Source organism: Gadus macrocephalus, chromosome 6 (assembly GCF_031168955.1).
Source record: "Gadus macrocephalus chromosome 6, ASM3116895v1".
Taxonomy (NCBI): Eukaryota; Metazoa; Chordata; class Actinopteri; order Gadiformes; family Gadidae; genus Gadus; species Gadus macrocephalus.
The window spans coordinates 20,208,665-20,213,349 of record NC_082387.1 but is presented as its reverse complement, the minus strand read 5'-3'; positions in this window follow the sequence as shown (position 1 = coordinate 20,213,349).

Genomic DNA, 4,685 nt, shown 5'->3' with positions numbered 1-4,685 from the left:
ACATGTATGAGAGGAAACCAAAGCAGTGACTCCGACTGCATAACATGACTCTCTGGATTCTCGTGTGAATCATTCCTATTCCTATTATCTGTTCTGTAAATATTCGACACAAGGCTTTTCCAGTGATATGATAATGTGTGTGCCACATGGGCCTCCGTATCCAGAACGTGACAGAAACACGTCACGCGTCAGGTGTCACATATGTGTCACCAAACCACATGAAGAAGCTCAACATTCTCCAGCCGAGCCAAAGGGGAAATCCCCTGTAGGTTGCGGGGGCCGTCTGGTAGCAGATCAGGTCCCCTGTAGGTTGAGGGCCCGTCTGGTAGCAGATCAGGTCCCCACTGCTCCCCCGCCCTCCAACCCTCCCTCATGGAGAGCCGGGAGTCACGGGCGCCGCAGCGGTCAAGGGCCGAGCCTGGCATGTCTGAGCCCGGCGCGTCTGAGCTCCTGCGCGTCTACGCAGACGGAAATGAACACCGGCTATATAACGTTGCTTATCACTGGAGTGTAAACACGTAGCGATGTGGAGGCGCCCTGCCTCCCATCCGGAGGATTGATTCGACTCAAACGTGAGTGGCATGATACTGGAAAAGGTCAGCAGAGTTTTATAGACACATAAAAACCAGAGAGGGGGGGATGGGGTTAAAATCAGCAATGTGAGACCGGCACTTATAAAGAGAGACTTTCACCTCAAAGAGTTGAAGCCAGTGATTTAGACTTCAAGAAAGGCTCACACACGGCCATTACAATGGCCGCTTTATTCCCCCTGCCCACACAGGTGGCCCCCCCTTTCAAGTTCACAAACATCCCCTATAAATCAGCCACTACTTCTCACTGACTCATCCTCACCAGGAGGGAGATCCAAACGTGCACCTGCACGCACACAACACGTAACACACACGCACACAAACACACGCACATGATGATAGCCAGCTACAGGATGAAACACAGATTCCAGCATGCAGGCACGCACCTGCGTTACCACACGCACACACATACACACGCACACACACACACACACACACACACACACACACACACACACACACACACACACACACACACACACACACACACACACGCACACACACACACACACGCACACATACACACGCACACACACACACACACACACACACACACACACACACACACACACACACACACACACGCACACACACACGCACACACATGCACAAACACATTGACGACACAATGTTGTGCAAAGCGCTGAGTCGCCAGCGAGTCAACGGACACAGCCATGGTTTTAATTATGTTCCACTGAGTGGAGCCGAGATGAAAGTGGAGGGTTACACAACGTGTTCTGCACAAAGGGTGTGTTTGGTCTTTTCTTGAGGTGAGGCATTCTCAGGGCAGGCAGAGTAAGGTATGTCCATTAAAGCCCAACGACTGATATCCTCCCCAGACTGGGTGGTTAGCATCTGAAACATGACAATGCCGGGCTGTTTACAAGGTAATGAAGTTTCTTCATGGAAAATATCTGCCCCCAACATGGTCCCGATCGGTGCGGGGGTCCGTTTCTGCAGGCGTGCCTCGCATTTTCCACATAAAATGAAGCGGGTTCAAATTGTTGCCGTTTCTACGAAAGCTTCCCCTGAGATAAACACGGTCCCTGCTCTACAGTTGCACAGCATTGAGGACGAGGAAGAGCTCCTCAGGCACATAAGAGCAGGAACAGGAACAGGGTTTGAAGCTTTATTTGATGTTCACTGCAAAGTAACACACACCCATTACTGCCGTGGCTGTGTTTATGAAGCAGAACCTTTTAAAACAGCGTCGTGATTTCATTTCCTGTGGCCTGAGTGCTGAGAAGCATTTCTGTGGGACCGTGCTTAAGTTCACTTTCTCCTTTACTCAATGAATTCAACATCGCTGCAACATGCCAGTGTGGAACCAGTCCTCCACATGCAGACTGGTACACAAGTGAAGCCCTATTAGATCTAAATCAAATCCTTTCACATCAAATAAACAACATCTTCTTTTTATTATGATACAATAGACTAGTTGTGATAAAAGTCAGACCAAAAGGCACAAAATGTTGACAGAGAATGAAAGAAAAAAGGCCAAACTTAATGATCACCAAGTATGGCTTATTTTCTTTGATTCATTGTAAACATTTGGAAAAAATGTGTAAAAATTATTTCCCCATATAAAATGTCCCCTTCCAAAGTAAGCGGTCCACTGAGGCCATGCGTCTCTCTGATGCTCACTATGAACCAAACCATTCTGTTCCTCATACAGGAATCACATTCACGTATTTTAAATACCCTTTCCACCGCCGATAATGGATATAAAAATGTTTCTGTTCTACAACTATGGAGTTGATTCCTGCCCTTATTCTCACAGCTCATAAAATAATCCAAACGGACAAAAGAGATCTCCAGCAGTTAGGTGCTTCATTCATCACACATAAACTCTGGGCATGTGCCAGCAGAAGCTATCCACCACCCAAGAAAGGTACGTTCTTAATTCCTTCAAGACCCGTCCAATCCTCTCCGTCCTGCATCATCTCAGTCAGTGTCCGCTCTGTCCATCTGCATCACTCTCCCCATTAGGACAAATGTCAGCAAACAAACACTGAAGACAAGTGTGTTTTTGCATGTTGCGTGTTGTGTGTTGTGTGTCGTGTGGTGTGTGGTGTGTTGTTTGTTGTGCGTTGCATGATGTGTTGCATGGTGTGTTCCGTGTTGTTTTTGTGTGTTGCGTGTTGTATGTGTTGTGTGTTGCGTTTTGCATGTTTTGTGTTGCGTGTTGTGTGTTGCGTGTTGCGTGTTGCGTGCTGCGTGTTGCGTGTTGTCTGTTGCGTGTTGCGTGTCGTGTGTCTCACTCTCCCCAGCAGTGCTTAAGCCTCTTCTGCAGCTCGACTTTCCATGCCAGCAAAAGGCCGGTTCATCTGTCCTCCCAGTCCACTAACAACGAGCAGGTTCTTCTCTTTGAGACAGTATTGCTGTAGTGAGCTTGAAACATGTTATTTACTGTGGCCTCTCTCTCTGAGCAGAGGCTGGGTTACTGGGTGAAAATCATCCCTTTCACTGCGGGGATCATGTGGGCTCTTTGCTCTGTTCACCCCCAGGATCAGCAACATACGGCCTCAGCACCTAGTCAACAAATGTGCAGATCTGTACGTGCGTGTGTGTGTGTGTGGGTGTAGGTGTGGGTGAGATGTGTGCATGTAGATGTGTGTGTGTGTGTGTGTGTGTGTGTGTGTGTGTGTGTGTGTGTGTGTGTGTGTGTGTGTGTGTGTGTGTGTGTGTGTGTGTGTGTGAGTGTGTTTAGGTGTTGGTGTGTGTCTGTGTGTTTGTATGTATGCGTGTGTGTGTGTGTGTGTGTGTGTGTGTGTGTGTGTGTGTGTGTGTGTGTGTGTGTGTGTGTGTGTGTGTGTGTGTGTGTGTGTGTGTGTGTGAGTACACCCTTATGTGTGTCAATGTGTGTAATCGTGTGTTTTAGTCAGTGGTGTGTACATGTAGGTCAGTGTGTGTGTGTGTGTGTGTCTGTGTGTGTGTCTGCATGTGAGTCAATGCGTATGTATGCTTCTGCAATGTGTGTATGCTCATGCATGTGTACGTGCATGTGTTTAAGTGTCGTGTGTGTGTCAGTGTGCATGTGGATGTATGTTTGTATGTGTGTGTGTGTGTGTCCGTGTGTGTGTGTGTATGTGTTTCGAAGTGTGTTTGGCTGTGTCCGCGTGCACGTGGCCATGTGTTGGTATGTGTGTGTGTGTGTGTGTGTGTGTGTGTGTGTGTGTGTGTGTGTGTGTGTGTGTGTGTGTGTGTGTGTGTGTGTGTGTGTGTGTGTGTGTGTGTGTGTGTATGTGTGTGTGTGTTTCAGAGTGAGTTGGTGTGTGAGTTCCCAGCAGCACCCTCCCAGACGGATGACTCTATTGGACCCGTTGGTTGAAGTGCACCTGAGTTTTATGGCTCTCAATTAATACATCACAGTTCCATCGCCTTCAAGAGCTTTCCAACTGTGCAGCCATAACATAAAGCGTCTTTGGGGGATTGAACTTTGGGATTGCAATGTTCACATCCAGGGTGTAAAGGGGCCCCCTCACTGTCCACACGTCCCAGTCACTGTGTGAGGTCATGCTTGGTATGTGGTCGGCATTGCACAGCTATATATTGTGCTGTATGTTTCAATAAAGCAAGCTCTCACAGCATGAAAGCCCACCTCCTGGCTCAAAGTCTCCAATTATTGTAGTTTCCAAAAACATGGTTGGTTACCAAGCGATGTTAAAATAACAGATTTTCTAATCATATTTTATTAACTGCCCAAAAAACCTAAATATTATTGCATGCAGTCTTTAAATTTAAATAATTAATCAATAGATAATGTCTGTGCCACCATACATTATTAAATTGGCCTTTTAAAATAGTCATGTATTCCCCTTTCATTTTCCACATTGGACCCTGCAGTTGAATAAACTGCAGAGAGAGAGAGAGATTGAGAGAGAGAGAGAGAGAGAGAGAGAGAGAGAGAGAGAGAGAGAGAGAGAGAGAGAGAGAGAGAGCGAGCTGTAGCAACACTACAGCTCTCTCGCTCTCTCTCTCTCTCTCTCTCTCTATCTATATATATATATATATATATATATAAATATATATATATATATATATATATATATCAAACTCAAACACCGGGTCATCTAGTGCTCCTTCAACAAGCAG